This window comes from Labrus mixtus, chromosome 12, assembly GCF_963584025.1.
Source record: "Labrus mixtus chromosome 12, fLabMix1.1, whole genome shotgun sequence".
Taxonomy (NCBI): Eukaryota; Metazoa; Chordata; class Actinopteri; order Labriformes; family Labridae; genus Labrus; species Labrus mixtus.
The window spans coordinates 2,722,090-2,738,083 of NC_083623.1; the positions used below are offsets into that span (position 1 = coordinate 2,722,090).

At 42.4% G+C, this 15,994-nt stretch overlaps 1 protein-coding gene across 3 annotated transcripts in view; it reads left to right on the forward strand.

Annotated features, from left to right (window-relative positions):
- The window catches only part of xrn2 (5'-3' exoribonuclease 2), a 173,916-nt gene that overhangs the window by 85,963 nt on the left and 71,959 nt on the right, over positions 1-15,994 (forward strand). The window lies entirely within an intron of this gene.

Sequence of the window (15,994 nt, forward strand, 5' to 3'; positions counted from 1 at the left end):
CTACTGCGGGGTCTATTTTCTTCAGAACAGGAAGCGGTCTTATTTTTGTTTGTAGACCAAGTAGTTTTGACTTATCACGTATCATAGACTTTAGTGTTTGCAGGAAAAAAACAGTATTTCTGGAGAGCAAAAGAAGAAGACGTGCTGGCTCCCATCAACAGAATTCTGGGATGATGTATCTCTATAAACAGATATCTACATGTGAACACAGCTTACAATCTGTTCTCAATCATTTCAACAGAGAGACAAATCTGCTCGACACTGTGACATGAAAGCCAATCAGCGTTTGGATTTCCGGACTTCCTGGAATGCACCAGAAATGATCGATCTGACCTAACTAAAGACTTGTTAATGCAAAAAAAACATCACAAGAAATCTGTTCTGTTTTAGGGTTAATACCGTTGAAGTGAGTCTGAGTGAAGCCTCTGTGTAACTTACTATTTTGCATTTAAGCTATTTGTTAATCCAATCCCACGGTTTACAAAATCCATGCAACTCTTTAAAATCCATTCCCATAATTTCTAAACTGTGGGCACAAATTTGCAAAGTGGTGGGCACTTCCGTGCGCACAGTTTAAGAAACCGTGTGAAAGTTTATGAATTGGCTTCTCTGCTTCTGACTGTGGAGTTCGTTTTTTCCTAAGGAAAGCTTTACAAGCCGTATTCGCTCTGTGGCTCGCTGGCAAATGTGGCTCTTGGGTCTGATGTTGGAAAAACATGAACATAAAGGATAATAAACTCTCGTTTGTCAATCACAGAGACAGAAATCACCATGAGAATGAGTTCAAGCTGTTCAGCTGCATCGGCAAAGACAAAAGAGTAATTAGTTTGAAGGAATATCTCTCCAACATTTACCGTGCATGATGGATGATCGATCGATGGATAGATACTTTATTGATCCTGAGGGAAATTCAAAGCATCAAGTAGCAGCTTACAAGACACACATGACATGATACATGTGTCCCGCTCTGTCCCCCCTCCCATATGTATATAAATTTACCTGAACAAAGATTTAACTTGTGCAGTTAAAAATGTGACTTTATATTTACATAACCCGTGCAGGAATAAGAATAGAAAGCTATACAGTAGTCTGTCTTTGGACACACTCCTCTGCCTCGTCACCGGAGAGTCCAGCTTTGTGCCAAAATATAATGATTTAAAACACATTTAAAAAAACACCCATTAAAAACAGCAGAAGTGAAACAGTGAGTACGCAGTTTGAGTTAAAAACAATCTCAATGGACACCTGATTTTCTTCAGTAACAGAAATGTAAAGTGTGCACAAAATCCAACAGTGATCTCTGAACTTCTTGCATGGTGCTGCCACCTAGTGAGAAATGAAATAATTACATGTAATCATAAGAGGCCTATATTTAAAACGCTGTTCTATAGACACAATCTTAAAATAAAGTTTGTGTGAAGGTTGGAACTCTTTACTTAAGACTCAGTTAATCAGGTTAATCTTACACATATCTTTCTGCTCTCATGTCCTTATTTCATTGAAACAGAATAGTTGGACTGTAAGTTAAAGGTTGTGAAAATAAATATAAGAGAAGGTGGAAGTGATTTTCACCTCTTTGCTTATTGCTCTTACAGATGCATCATCTAAATCTGGTTTCCAGCCTCCACGATCTTACTGAAGCGCCTGCAGGTGAAGCGAGCAAACATCTTGTGAGGGCTGAGCGACATCTTTCTTCACGTTTAAACCGAAATGATGCAACTGGGACTACAATGGACACCGTAAAAATTAAGTTTAAAGTCAGGGTTGGTCATTTCCTCCAGATTCACTTTTTAAAGATTTTGTTGTAAATTGTCTTTAGGTCCTGACAGAAATTAATAACTCAGGTTCTCTGAAAAAGGAACAAAGAAAATCCATCATCTGTATCAGTTTGTAAGTCTGTAAAAACTTCAACCAATGTCTGCCACGAGGTACCAATCTGATGAACCAATCAGACGCCTCCCTGTCTCCCTGCTCACTCTCTACCTCTTGCGTGCTCTAGCTCACACTCAAAACTCGTCACAGATGACTTTAGGAGTTTATACTGTGAGTTTACTGACCGCTGAATGAGACACGAGACGACGTAGTTTCTACACAATGAAAGAGATGAGCTGAGGTCCACTTCTGGAGAGACGGCACTCGTGCATGTAAGTGAGGGGGCGTGGCTTATGAGGGAGCACAGAGGGGAGAGGGTGGGTGCAGATGGAGCACTGAGGGAATGCTACTTTTAAATTCATGCTAGTTTTTAGAAAATTACCAACCCTAAAAAATAGAAAGACAGAAAGAGAGAGAGAAAATTCCCTCTTGCAGTGGTCTGAGCTCTCCAGCCAGATTGTGCACAGCTGAAAACACTGCCTGTGTTTATGTTTGGCATCAATCTTCTGTCAGAGACACTTTGAGTCATTCAGCGGGCTGAGGGAGCAAAGACAGACTTTTTCTTTTAGACTGTAAAAAGGCTGTTGAGGTGGAGTAAAGACAGCGCACCATGAACCACATGTTCACACCTCTCATGGCATAAGAAAGGTGGAGAAGTTCTTTTAATGAACGTTTTGGTGTATTTGTTGAAGTTCTTGTCATAAATAAATGAAACACCCGTCAAAGGCCTGTAATTAATCAGTCAAATTATATTATTCAGCTGTAATTACAAGATTGGATGGTTGATTGAATCTGCATGCTAACCACATTGAGGTATTTTATCACATGACCAGTCTGATCGTCTTGCAGGTCAGACTTTAAATGTATCGTCCCGTGAGTTTGCAAAACGTTTTTGCTCAAAACCTGAGTTGTTGTGTTTAACATTTGATGTGTCAGCGTCCTGGTCAGTGATGCAGACATGACGGTGGCCTGTAAGTAAATTCTGGACTCCTATACTGGTCCAGAACGCAACCGCACAGTCCGGTCATCTACACAAATATCCTCGCCTCAGAGACCCACACAGAGACCCCTCCCACTCGGTGTTGTCTTTGGCCTCTTCAGCATACTCAGGGTGAAATATGCAGCACATTCCCTCTAGTGCTGTTTAATGTACTGACTCCAAAGATCACAAAATACAGACACACCAAGCAGAATTTTTCCGGATCTAAATCTGGACTGTTTCACAGAGTCTGACCTCAACAGACCAGAGGAGGGAAACATCACAGTTTCTGTTCAGTTTGTGGTTTGAGAGCTGAGCCCAGTGCTCGAAACGTATCTTGAACCACGATTTATGACCTTGCATGACGAGAATGTGATGAAATCAGTCATAAAAAAAAGAGATAGCACTTTTCCAACGTGAAAAATAAGCTCAGAAATGATCAAATATTCTGCAGAAATCAGTTTCTGATTATAACTCTTTCAATAGTTCCTCCTATCTCACAAGTTGAACATTTCATTACTGAATTCTACGGTGGCCCTGAAGGTAAAATGCATAAATATTTAATGATTGCAAAAACATTTGACCAGACGCCAAGGACGTTTCACTAAATGTTCAAATATTAAAGGTCACATATTATACAAAATACTCTTCACCATGTTCCTCTAACACTAACATGTGTCTCTAGTCCGTCTACAAACCCCCCAATGTTGAGAAAAGTCCATCCTCTCCATTTTTCCCCTGCTCCACTTTTCAGAAACTGTGTGCTCAAACAGGCCGTTTGGAGATTTTCCCTTCATGACATCACAAAGGGCAGTAGCCCCTCCCCCAGGTGGGTGACACTCCCACAGCTAGGTGTTTGTTCTGCCCTCTGAGTCTGCCTTCTCATCGTAAACAATAGGACATGGAGCGAGAAAGACCGAGTACACCCAAGCACCTTCCAGAGAGGGGGTGTGGTCATACACAGCTCATTTACATATTTAAAGGTACAGACACAGAAACAGCCTGTTCTGAGCAGGGCTGAAATGTTTGTGTTTTAATAAATATTTGTACATTTCGTGAAATATTTCTGGCGTCTGGTTTGCGCTCATGAAGTTGACCTTCAGGGCCACCGTAGATTTCTTTCATTCAAAAGGTACTTTTAAAGGTTTTTGTGTTTTACAGACTCTTGAACTTTTGAATAAAACTTTTATTTCATCATTTGTGACTCAGGTGGAAATTGCACGGCTTCTGAGGATGCAAAACTCGATTATATGTATTTTTTTATCTGCTGTTTTGCACATCTGTTCACAGCAGTTTGGAGGCTGATTGCTTCACGGTTCAAAAATAGACTTGTCGGCTTTTCGATCATTAACATTCGACTCTGCAGTCTAACACGGCAGCTGGTTGTCATCACGAGTCATCTCACCTGCGATCAGGGTCTCAGACTTAGAGGGATTTCTCCTGCAGATCCCCAGGAGGAGGCAGATAGAGACATCGTGCTGCTGAATGCATGATGAGAGAGGAGATCTGAGAGGGAGGGTGAGTCCCTATTTCCCTCCTCGCCACCTTTGTTAGCTCATTCCTCATGTAGGAGAAGAAATAAACCAGCTTTAATCTCTCCGTTGAGGAGGTTTAGTCTGTGAAAATAAGGTTTGATATCAGGAGATAAATGTAACTCCCACACGTATTAAAGGAGCAAACACTTCATGTGTATGTCCAGTGTTTCCTGAAAAACACATTGTCAGTGTCAAGCAAACATGTGACATCAGTTTGACTTTATTCAAGTTGTAAAATGTTGTCTTTGCTGCCCTCTAGTGGTTTAACATCCTGCTGCAGTGAAAAAGTTTTCCATTTGGAGAAGTGGGATGCTTCTTTAGAAAACACACAACAACAACAACAACAACAACAACAACAACAACAACAACAACAACAACAACAACAGAGTGTAATGTGGATGAAAAAAACTGAATATACAATACTTTATTATCATCCAGGGGGAACATTTTCTGTCGCAGCTTTGCACATATTGGTTCACAAGTATACATACATGATAACAAAACAGAAATCTTGGGTAAATCCCAGGCTCATGACCGAACAGAGATCTATCGAAACTGCGCCAGGCTGAAATTTGGATAGAGGACTTAAACCTAGACAGCTTTATTTAGGCCTATCCCAAATTCGGTTCCACAGTCCAGCCAGACCATGCAGACATTTACAAACAAAGAGACAAAAAGCAGGGTGACAGGTGACACACTCACATGAGTCATGGGAGATGGGATAAGATGCAAGTCAGAGTTGTTGTTTTTTTAAATCTCGACGTCTTGTACCCTTAGAGCTGCCGAAGCAACAAAAAAAAGATTTGATTTCACACGTACACAAAACTCTTAAAAAACAAAAAAATGTTATGCCTGTTTCCCAAAAGATCCAAAGTCAACAACAACAACAACAACAACAACAACAACAACTAACAGAAACACTGCAGAACTTGCTGCATGTGTCCAATGATCATGTGTTTTTGTACTTTGGCCTGCAGATGGCGCCACTAGTCTACTCGTTTGGCTCCTTCAGAAACAAAGTCTGCAAACCTTCTGCTCCATATGAGCTCAGCCGTCTTTTTAACCCCCCCCCCCCCCCCCTGCAGCATAATCCAACTTGGGAGACACACGTGCATGATAACGTTGAGTGTTTGTTCAATATATTTAAGATCCTTTCAATTTGTTGGTAAAAAGTCTAATGAGATATTTTTGACTCGTCACAGGACAAATGCACTCGCTGAGATTTGTAGCAGTGTGGTGAGAGCCAGAAGACATTCCTCCACTATCAGGGATGTCTGCTTCTTCTTCTTCGACCAATGACCTTCCCCCGTCACCTCTGCACCATATTGAGACCCCCCGCCCCGACATGTCACCTGCAAGATTTATGAAACCCTACGGGGACGGTGTGCATGAAGCAGCTGGTTTTCTCTCAATCCAAGAGACAGCTGGATAGATTTTTCTCACCGTGATCCTTTGAAGATTTAAAGCTTTTCGAAGGTTCAATCCGAGAAGATGCTCACTGACATCATCGTTCATCGTTCAGAGATGATCCACCTGTGTGAGTTCACAGTCTGGCGGGAGCTTTAAATCAGTCTCTGTTAGTTTTAATCAGAGCTGTGATGAGGATGGAAAATAGAGTTCACACAGGTCACCATGTGGTGGACTCTGAAGCTTCAGTGTTTATCCAGCTCTGCATGGGTCTGTAAACCTTTCTGTGTTCTAACCTCTCTCCATTTTTCAAAAAGCATCTCCAATATTGATCCTAGTTTGAGCACGTTTCTGCTCGTGGAGCTTATTAGAAACATGCAGAGGCTTTTTAGGTCGGGTACAATCACTTCTATCTGAACCACTTCTCTTGCCCGCTTCCATCGCTGCAACACCTGTTGACCTGATAACTGCTCTCATATCTGACAAACTGAGGGGCGTCCAAAACGGCCGTGTGGGGGGTGTCTTAAAACCGCCTACCTTCTCTGGTCCAAACAAATCCAGAGCATTCAGGAGCAGAATCTAAAGTTAGAAGGAGGACATACTGGCTGCTGCATTGTTGTCAGAGAAGCCAGCACTTCAACATGTTTCCTTAATGATCAGATAGTAAGATACCTTTATCATTTCACATATTGGTCCTTTAATTATCAGAACTCTTAGATTTGGTCTTGAATAATGCTGTTTTAAAAACCAGGATGTAAAGGTTTCACCAGACTTCATTTAAAAACGGGTTCTTTTACACAAATCTTCAAAAGTAAATCATCTGCTAAACGAAAGTGTTGTAAAAAAAAAAAAGAGGATTTGGCAGAAAGAGAAGTGTGTTTCTACTTTGCTAGTGATAAAAACCGGATGCATTTCTTTAATATTTAACCTCAGAGGATGCAGCTTTGTCTTCTGTCCTCTCCGATTCTTTTGTTCTGGAGTTTTGATATCTCGGCTCGGCTCGGGCGTGTTTTGCAGCCTCGTTAACAAAGAGCCGATAATCTGCTGATAACACACACAGTGACACAGATGTGTTTATCAGACCTCTGTGTGCTTTGCATTGAATGACCCTGCTCGTGGGTGTTAAGTGGAGGTCAGAAACAAGGCGGGGGGGATTCAGGTTTAATGAAAAGACTCTGAATGCATCAAGCGGGTCACTTCTGGCTCTGAAGGAAGAGAATTCAGAAAATGGAAATCCAATTGTCCAATCATCAATTTCTATTTGTCTGCAGTTTATTGTTTTACACTTTATTTAAGTCATCGTTTTGAGTGAAAGATCCAGCCTGGAAAGAAAAAGGCATCAGACACTCAACACTCCTATACCTGCAGAAATAGAAACCTGCAGCTAGCAGGGATTGGGACGCTTCCCACTCCTGGATAAATGGACGTCTTTCTAGGTTCTGGAGGAGCTACCTCGTGAGCATAATAACAATAACCACACACAAAACTAGCTAAATGAAACTGAAAAGCAAGCTTACCGAGACAGGTGAAGTGCAGCTTTTTAAGATGACACACACACACTTCACGGCTTCTGCAGGAACTCTTATCACTCCTAACTGATGAATTATTGAGTTTTAATCTTTACAGCTTAATTCAGCTACTTATCAACTTCTCAAACTTAACGTGGTGGCGATCTTTTGCTCACATTGGCTTCAGAAAAAAGCTTTCCTGCACATCAATCTGCACTGTAAAAATGCTGTTGATTTTGATTGATCAGTATCTTCTTTTAAATCACTTTTAAAAACACATTTTTATCGTAAGGCCTTCTTATAATCCTTGTTTCATGCAGGATGTTTTATTTGTTTTACTGTTAACTTTAGCCAATCTCTGTCTCGGTTGTTTCCCTTTTTCTCTGTTAATTGGATGATTGCTGCACTGTTGTTTTATTTTTCATGCTTTTAATATGATTTTATTGTTGTGTATTTGTTGTGATTCTTTCCGAGACGCCATGTGGAGGCGTCCGCTGTGCGTTTGACGTGACGACATTTAAAGTCTTTCTATGTGATTTTTCACACATATAATATAAATCAAGTATCTCCTCTGAAAATAACTCTGTGAGTCATGACTGTCTACAATGGGTGTAACACCCGAGTCCCACTGTCTGTGATGTTTTCAGAGTTTTCAGAGTCCTATCTTCACTTTGTTTACATCGCCCGGACGGCCGGCTGACTCCTCCCCTCGTGTATAAAAGTTGTTTAATTGAGGGACTAGAGAAAAGAAGAATAACATACTGTACTCACTGCTTAACTGTGTTTCTAGATCACGCTCATTTCAGGTAAATTTACATGCAGTGTGAAGATACGAGCATAATAAAGATCGCTAGCATTAGCATGCTAACACAACAATGCAGCGCGAGTTGTTTTGGTTTCATGCTGGTGCTCAAGGGCGACATCTGCTGGATCCAAAAATCACATTAAGGCATCAGGTCACAGAACATTTGTAATGTGATGTGTAAACGATGGTAGAACTTCTTGCCTGCAACAGTCTGACGATGCTAATAGTGGTTAGCGCTGTTGCCTCGTAGCATCCTGGAACTCGCTACCCGATCACTTGAAGCTTATTCTGCAAACTTCAAAACTTTTAAGAGAGCCACACAATCCTGGTCAGTTCAGCAACAGACGTGTTCTCGTGTTTAAATGTTTGTAGCTATATCACAGCTAAATACTCTTTCTCTCTCTCTTTTTCCTTTTCAACTGTTTTAATCTTTTATTGACACTTGAGCCGTTCTCGGGGCGAGTGTTGTAAATCAGTTTGTCTGTGTGTATCATATCTGTCCCTATCAAATAAACCGTTAAAAAAACAAACTAATCTCAGGCGACCCCAAAGGTCGGGACAGCCTGGTCTCGTTGGACTGACGGCTGAGTTTGTTCGTCTGTGATTTTCCCCGCTCACCAGCTTCACCTTGTTCCTCTCACTCAGGTGCTCACACACACTGTTAAAAAGTGAGAATACATCACACACACATTCGATTGATGAGAAAATATTGGAGCTTTTTTTTTTCTGAAAGTTTTGTTCGCGCTCTGAGGTCATCGGAGGTTCTGACGGGCTGAGAAAAGAAACTTATAGAATTACACTAAAGAGTTCAAGACTGTTGAGATCTCTTGACTTTTTAATTTTAAACTTTTATCTCCGATTTCTGATCGTCAAAGTGTGTGACGTCTTTGAGCCGCAGATACTTCATGAAATCTTAAATAAACAGCCGCTCTCCATTCACGGAGATGTACAATGACGCTTTCTTGAGGTGAAAGGAGCTTAAGCGTCACTCCGGGTGCCTTTCAGACCTCCAGCACGGCCACCCAGAGAGTTTGGGTCTGTGGGCTTTTTTTTTTTTAGGTGGTGGTAAAAAAAATTTGGCGGGGCAACGGTCAACTACGGCTAAACGTCAGAGTGATTGGCCGTGATTGTCGACTTCATTCCCCCACGTTTGAAGAGAGGAAACACTCGATGAGCGGCTCATATCAGGATGAAAATCTCTCCGTGTGAGAGTTTATCTGCAGCTCCACGCGTGGGTTAAACGCAGCCAACCGCCTCGACGCTTAACACAGCCAAATACAACAAATCAGAGCGGGTCACCTGACGGTACAGTTTCACAGAGAAAAGGATCTAAAAGACATGAAACCGGTTATCTGTAGTGTCGTCTAATAGCTCGAGAAGCAGACCCACCAAACAAAAAGGGGCCTGAGACGGCGCCTTGATTCATGGGAACGCCTCGCCTCTGCCTTTGTGGTCGCTCCTCCACTGAGCAAATACTCCAAACTGTTCATTCCCCGCCGCCCGGCCCTTTCTCTCCGCCCGCACATTGTCTTCACGCCGGGGGGGGAGATTGCTCTCAGAGTCACTGAGCAAACAGAGGAGAAAGGAGCCTGCCATCTTTGCTCTGTTCCCAGGAGAACTCGCCTTTTTATTTTTTTATTTGAGCTCCAAGCTGTCGAGCTGAGCCGAGGGTTTGATGTCAGAAAGCTGAATTAATTGCTTTAAGCCAAAAGGGCGGGCCACCCATCACCAAACGCTCCCCGAAATGTTTTACTGGAGATTATTAAAGCTTTCCAGATACACAAGGTGTACAAATATCAGGCAGGAGAAAAGAGTCGGACATTTTGAAAACTGGAGGTGTTTTGCTTTCTTTGACTCCACAGTTTTTAAGGATTATGTCCAAAGATTATTTAAGACTTTCTTCCAGAGAGAGAGAGTCCGCTACACAAAAACAGAGTGACCCAATCAGAGCTCTTCTGTGGCAGTATTTCATGACATGTCTGTATAAAAATATTTTCTAGATCAGGCTTGTTGAAGTTGTGTTGCTGTGCGGACGAATCTGAGAAGTTAAGTTTGTTAAAACTGAATTTAAAAAAAACACGATTTCCGGCCGGATTTTGAGCCTTGTTTGTAATGTTGTAGTCGAGACCACGCTAACCGAGACCAGAGTACTCTGAGACCGGGACAAGACCAAGACCAAGGCAGGGAGAGACCGATTCACTACCAAGACATTTAGGGATCGAGACCAGTCCAGACCATAAATATCACTGAAAAATCATCATCTTAGTCACTCAGACCGTCACACTGGAAAGGTTGCAGACGGGAAGGTGATATGAATGAAGTGTTTTGTTCTTTTAAAAAGAGGATTTTTCCTTCTAATCACTAGTCAGTCTAGTCAGTAATGACGTGGAAAAATAGCCTATCAGTGGTGGTCTTGATTTAAAATCTGGAGTCAGTCCAGTCTGAGACCGAGACAAGACCGGGTAGAAATGCTTTCGGTACCGAGACGAGACTGAGACCTTCAGAAAGTGGTCTCCAGACCGGTTTTGAGACAAAGACAGACTACAACACTACCAGTCTGTGATCTTGAGTCGTCACATCCAAACAAAACGTTGAAGCAGGAAACCCCTAACGTCTCAGCTGGAAATGTTTGGTTCTAAAAACGTTCTGGGGAATATCACCGATAATATTTACGGCGGGAAGTTTTCTTTAAGTTCCCAGATTTCTCCAGGATGACGTCGTTTCTCTTAAAATCATTTGGCTATCCATCCATCTATCCATGAGCTCTACCGCATATCTCCTTTGGGGTTGCAAAGGGGGGTGGACGCAGCTGTCATTGGACGAGTGAAACCTGTGCATGCATGCCCAGGGAGAACATGCAAACATGCTGCACACAGGAAGGCCCTGCCTCACCACGGTTTCAAACAAGAAGATTCAAGATTCAAGATTTGTATTTGTCACATGCTCATACAGATGTGCAGTGAAATGTAAAGACTGTTCCGCAAGGCCATGCAATAACACTCAAATTACTAAAACACATAAATACAGTAATATAGAAATCTAATGTGAAATTAAAAAAAGAAATATTTGAATATACTAAATTTAGAATAATGTAAACAGTGTAACGTGTCCAGGGTGTCTAAGTGCACATATCAAACATGCACATTTCATCTGAAATGTTTCACTCATTGAGAATCTTTGTTGTGGAAAATGTTTAGAATAGGCGGCTTCTTCTCTGACGGATCACGCTGCAGCAGCTGTTTCAGACTTTTTAAAATAACTATACAGGAAAAGTGAGGATCTTGTTTTGCAGTTTGAGGTCATCAAGAGACATCAGCATTCATTCAGCTCACAGGAGCTGTGAGACTATTAAGATGGCGTCTGTTCTTCACTCTTTTTCTGCATCCTTGCTGTTTTTTTTTTTTTTGCTCGACATCCAGTAGCAGAAGACATCATGTCTCTCTGCGATCACTTGTATAAACCAAATAAAAAAAACAAACCCCATACCCTCTGGAGTTCGACAAGTCTGACCGTTCTCCCCCTGTCAGCAGTGTCTCTCTCTCTCTCTCTCTCTCTCTCTCTCTCTCTCTCTCTTTCTTTCTCGGGCGCTGGAAAACCAATCGAGCGCCTGATGGAGCTGAGTGTAAATATGAGGAAGAGAGTCAGGTTTACTCAGAGCACACACAGCCTGACTGCAGCAGGAGAGCAGAGGCTGAATCTGCAGAGAGGACAAACAGGTCTGGGGGGGGGGAAGGAAGAGAAAGAGAGAGGTCTGTCCTGTTTTCTCATCAGTGTGTGGTCCTTCTGCTCTTTGTCCTGCAGCGAGCGTCCTGTTCTGCCCTCTGTTTGGAGGACATGTCAGGACTCCTGGACTCAGTTTGTCAGTCTCACTCTGTCAGACTGGACTGAACATTAAACCTCCTTCTTTTAGGCAGTATTTAGCCGGCTTCTGCTGCACCCCTGTCTTCCCATCAGGTCTGCATCCTCTACTGACTCTTTTAAGTCCCTTCTAAAGACATATTTCTATGTTTTAACATTTGAGTCCTCTGGTCCTGAATAGACGGTTCTTTCAGATCCCAGTTATTGCTTTCATCATCTCTCCTATTTATTCTACCGTATTTTATTTTGTGTTTCTTGTACGTGTTGTAATCCCCTGTAAACTGTTTCTTTGATGCATCGTACAGCACTTTGGTCAGCTGCTTCTGTTTTTGTGACTTGACTTGTGTGCTGCAACAAGTCAGGATCTAGTGTTTTATTTTTGAGATCAAACAAAATGCATTTATCAGAAAGGTTAGCGGTGCTTTGTCAGTGATCTCGTCCTTTGTTTTGTTGAGTGGATCTGACTCTGCAAAAGATTGAAAACTCCTCCAGAGAAAGCTGCCAAAGGAAGCTCTTAAATGAATGTTGAACCTCCTGTTTGAGAGCGGTCTGAGCCTTTTATAACCCCCCCCCCCCCCCCCCCCACACACACACACACACACACACACACACACACACACACACACACACTTGTAAAGTCAGGGCGAGACAATGCGTGAATACAGCAAGAAATATTATTAAACATGCACCAGTTCTTTTCCACTCATACGTTGACACATTGAATACTTCCAGAAGTGATATATAGGCAAAAAGTGTCAGACTCACTCTGACCTTTCATCTTGGATCCGCAGTATCTTTTTTTCTTCTGCTGAGACTCCCCCCCCCCCCCCCCCCCCCCCTCCCGTCCAACAGGAAGAACTTCACGATGTGGAGGACATTTGTGAGTAGAAAACTCATGAAGATTTCAGGAGCAGCCTGTCCTGAAATCTTCATGAGACGAGTGCATGTGACATTTTTTCAAACATTTGAAGGTGGGAAGACGATGCAGCTGCAGCGCTCTGAACACAAACATCCATAACATTCATCAGCGTCCGAAATGATTCTCTTTTTATAGCTTCTATGTCCTCCAGCTTTATATCGGGAAAAAGGTGACATGCAAATAAACACATGTTTGTTCGAGCACGGCATGCACCATGCGTTAAAAACACGCCTCGTTTTTTATTCCCTGCATGGTTTGCACAGCTCTGCAGGAATAATAGCGCATGCAGAGCTTCAGCTCGGACATCCCTCATATGTATGCGTGTGTGTGCGTGCGTGTGTGGTAAACGCTCCTTGTCCAAACACGGCATCGCGGCTCGGCTCTGACCTCGAGTCGCTCTGCATGCAGCCTTCCCATTATCCTGCACAGAGAAAGGTCATTATTATTCATAACGGGCTGATTGCTTTCTTAAACAAACACGACGCAGAGCGAGCAGAAGAGTCTGAAGAAAAAACCTCCTCTCTCACCTCACAGCCGCTCGGAGCCTTTGTTTGACGGGAATGAACATTTTACCTTCAGATTTCCGTGCCTCTCCATAGAACAACATATATGTATTCTTTTTTTTTTGTCTTTGTGGCCTGTTATCAAAATTTACGATGTTTTTTTCCTGAAATATTTGAACCCAAAGCTCCTTGTCTTTAAAGCACTGCTGACAGGACTGATCAGACTGAATATCTCACCTTTTTTCTGGAGGGGTTGTTATGAATTCACTTCTTCCTCCACTGGGAAGTGGGAAACGGACTTGAGCTTGTACCGCACTTTTCTAGTCCTCTGACTCCTCAAAGCTCTTTTACACCGCAGGTCACACCTACACATTCACACCCTGATGTTAGAGGCTGACAAATCCATTCATACACCACCAACAAAGCAGCAGGAGCAACTTGGGGTTAAGTGTCTTGCTCAAGGACACATCCGACCAAATTGTTGCAGGAGCTGGGGATCGAACCCCCTAATCTTCCAGTTGAGAGACGACCCACTCTACCACTGAGCCACAGCAGCCAGGGGATTGTTTTGGTGAAATAATTCATGTTTTCTCTTCTGGATGAGTTTGAATTGAATTGTCAGGATTAGCTGACTGATGTATGCTAAGCTACCCAAATTATACCCACTTTATTTTATTCCCCTGCCACCAGGTTTCATATAAACAGTGACCCTAAAAGGCCAAGTGTACGGAGGACCCTCTGCAGATTTGATGTAACAAGATCAATACACTTGTGTTGGATCGTTAGCGTTAGCGTCCCTCAGCCTGGCTTCGATCAGCTTTTGGAGCGGACTGAAAAAAAAAGCTTGTCGACTCTTTATTATTGGAGTCAAATTAGCCTCCTCTCTTTTCTGGCATCTGGACTCCGGTGCAGGTCCTGACATGGCCACTAGGGCTGTTCTCAAAAGATCGATAAGGCAACACACATGTCATGCGCTCCTTGCAAATACATGTATCGATGCAGATGTTACAGAATGGATACGGCTGCAGAGCTGTGGTGACAGTTTTGAAAGACAATTGACCGATGGTGCAGTTCACAATAACGCCTTCACCTTCACCACAGCTTTAAAATTAAAATATTTTCTAGGATCTCTGAGGAGCTGAAGTGAAGTGTTTTAAGTTATAGGATCGCCTCTAATGTTATTCTCCACAACAAAGAACAGCTGTTGTAGTGACTTCCTGGTAGGATATGGTCATTATCCAAAATCGATGTTTATCACGATCGTATCGTATCGTCGGGTTCTGGGAAACACCCGGCCCTAATGGTTACACACAGTTGGACATTACCGACCTATAACGGTTACGTTCAATTACTTTAACATTTTTTTAAAAAAGGGCTCAGACTGCAGGAGGCTTATTGCTCATCGTGTTAAATGTAAGGATGCATGTAATAACTTTTGTTCATCATTGGATCTGGGAGGGGGAGGAGCCTCACAGTCTCATGACCTCTCTCCTCATCGCTCTCTCTTTTTGTATAGTTTTGGATTAACCTGTATCTGTTTTTTTGTTTATTTTTGTTTAAGTAAACATCTAAACTTTGATCGTGTGGTCCTGTGGATTTTTTCAATGAAAATAACATAAGAGAGGAGTTTTGGGAGCGTCAAGCTATGCGGCTTCATTCAGATACGATTTGAGGACGAGGGGATTACATGATGAAATATGTATTAAAGTCATGTTAATAAAGGTGAGTGTTTGGTTGAGAAATGGCTATCATTGCCTAAATTCGGGGTTTGATTGGGGCCCAGAAAGTAGGGCTGGGTGATGTGACCTCAAATCAACATCACGATTAATTGAACATTTGAGCTCGATTACGATTATTTTCATTTTGTTTTTTGCCCTCATAGTTCTCTAACATGGTCTCTACTGTAAATGAGCTCAAATATGAAAGCTGGGTTTGTTTCCTAATGAAAGAGTGAATATCTGATGAACTATTTTAGGGTTATTTATTGAATATTTCAAACTGAAATCAAAGCATGGCTTGAAATTCAAAACGACACATTTTAGTTTTAAAGTAGAAATTAACTTCTCTCAAACTGTAAAAAAAAAAAATCTTGCATTTCTTGCAAACAGTTTTTCCCGCAGTGTTTAAATTTGTCTTCTTTTTGTTCGGTGTCGTCTTCCCTAAAGACAAAATGTGTCCAAACGACGGACATTGCTTCCAGGACTCTTTCCTGAAAATAATCAAAATAACCGACATGGGAAAGTGGTTGTGAATGTCGGTTTCGATTAATTTCCCACCCCTAGCAGAAAGCCTCCCCCTCCCCCTCCCCTCATATATAAAACACCATGTGACACCTTAATGAAGATGCTGACTAGCGTCCCGCCTGCTGCCTTCACCGCGACTCTGTTAATGTGATTTAAGAGGAAACACTTCACCCTCTTACCCTCATTGTTCGTCGTCTTATCTACCGCTGCGTTCATGTTTCTGTGACCCTGCAGACCCTGCTCCAATGAGGAGCCTGAAGGCCGACGGCAGAGTTCTTCATCCCGCTTCGAGCCTCTGCTGCAGCTTCACGGTCGCTTTAAAAACACGCGTTGGTGTGAGGCGTTGAAAAAAACCACAAACGAGG